Genomic DNA, 2,116 nt, shown 5'->3' with positions numbered 1-2,116 from the left:
TCAAAATAGGTCGTAAAGCAGCGGAGACAACTCGCAACATCAACAACGCATTTGGCCCAGGAACTGCTAACGTACAGTGCAGTGGTGGTTCGAGAAGTTTTGCAAAGGAGATGAGAGCCTTGAAGATGTGGAGCACAGTGGCTGGCCATCAGAAGTTGACAACGACCAATTGAGAGCAGTCATCGAAGCTGATCCTCTCACAACTACACAAGAAGTCAGGCCAGGTACGGTGGCTCACGCCTGTAATCCGAGCATTCTGGGAGGCTGAGGCGGGAGGATCGCTTGAGCTCAGGAGTTTGACACCAGCCTGAGCAAGGGTGAGACCCCATCTTTTAAAAAAAAAACTACACGGGAAATTGCCAAAGAACCCAACATCGACCATGTGAAGAACTCAATGTCGAGTGTGCTTCGGCATTTGAAGCAAATTGGAAAGATGAAAAAGCTGGATAAGTGGGTGCCTCCTGAGCTGACCAAAAATCAAAAAAAGATCGTCGTTTTGCAGTGTCATCTTCTCTTATTGTACACAACAACAACAAACCATTTCTCGATCGGATTGTGACATGTGACACAATGTGGATTTTATACGACAACTGGCGACGACCAGCTCAGTGGTTGGATGAGAAGCTCCAAAGCACTTCCCAAAGCCAAAGTTGCACCAAAAAAAGGTCATGGTCACTGTTTGGTGGTCTGCTGCCGGTCTGGTCCACTACAGCTTTCTTATTGGGCTACGTACGGAGTTTTGCCTCATCCGCCATATTCACCGAGACAGAGTCTCACTGTGTTGCCCGGGCTAGAGTGCCGTGGCGTCATCCTAGCTCACAGCAACCTCAAACTCCTGGGCTCAAGCGATCCTCCTGCCTCAGCCTCCCGAGTAGCTGGGACTACAGGCATGCGCCACCTATATATTTTTAGTTGTCCAATTAATTTCTTTCTATTTTTAGTAGAGACGGGGTCTCGCTCTTGCTCAGGCTGGTTTCGAACTCCTGAGCTCGAACAATCTGCCCGCCTCGGCCTCCCGGAGTGCTAGGATTACAGGCGTGAGCCACCGCGCCCGGCCCACTACAGCTTTCTAAATCCGGGTGAAACCATCACATCTGAGAAGTATGCTCAGCACATCGATGAGATGCACCGAAAACTGCAACGCCTGCAGCCAGCACTGGTCAACAGAAAGGGCCCAGTTCTTCTCCACGACAACGCCCAACCGCATGTCGCACAACCAACACTTCAAAAGTTGAACGAATTGGGCTACGTACGGAGTTTTGCCTCATCCGCCATATTCACCTGACCTGTCACCAACCGACTACCACTTCTTCAAGCATCTCGACAACTTTCTGCAGGGAAAACGCTTCCACACCCAGCAGGATGTAGAAAACGCTTTCCAAGAGTTCGTAGAATCCCGAAGCATGGATTTTTACCCTGCAGGAATAAACAAACCTATTTCTCGTTGGCAAAAATGTGTTGATTGTAATGGTTCCTATTTTGATTAATGAAGACGTGTTTGAGCCTGGTTATAATGACTTAAAATTCACGGTCCAAAACCGCAATTACTTTTGCACCAGCATAATACAATGGTGTAGCCCTTTTAGGAAACGGTTTAGCAGTTCCTCAAAAAGTTAAATATAGAGTTACCATATGACTCAACAAATTCCCTCCTAGGTGTAAAATACCCGAAAGAATTGAAAATACATGCCCACACGAAAACTTACACATGATGCTCACAGCAGCATGATTGATAACAGCCAAAAAGAATAAACAACCCGAATGTCCATAAACTGATGAGTAAACATCCTATTCAGCTATAAGAGGGAATGGAGTTCTGATACATGCTACAACATGGATGAACCTTGAAAACATGCTAAGTGAAAGAAGGCAGACACAAAAGGCCACATACTGTATGATTCCATTTATATGGAAAGCTCAGAATAGGCAAATCCATACAGACAGAAAGTAATTAATGGTTGCCATGAACTAGAAGACAGGAATGGAGAGTGATCTCTACTGTACGGGGTTTCTTTTTGGGGTGAAAAAAATATTCTAAAATTAGTGGTGATGATGACACAACTTTGTAAATATACTAAAAATCCACTAAATTGTACTTTTTTTTTTTTTTTTTTTT

This window comes from Propithecus coquereli, unplaced genomic scaffold (genome assembly GCF_000956105.1).
Source record: "Propithecus coquereli isolate 6110/MARCELLA unplaced genomic scaffold, Pcoq_1.0 Scaffold126, whole genome shotgun sequence".
Classification (NCBI taxonomy): Eukaryota; Metazoa; Chordata; class Mammalia; order Primates; family Indriidae; genus Propithecus; species Propithecus coquereli.
The sequence above is the reverse complement of the archived record's forward strand: the minus strand, read 5'-3'. Positions refer to the sequence as shown.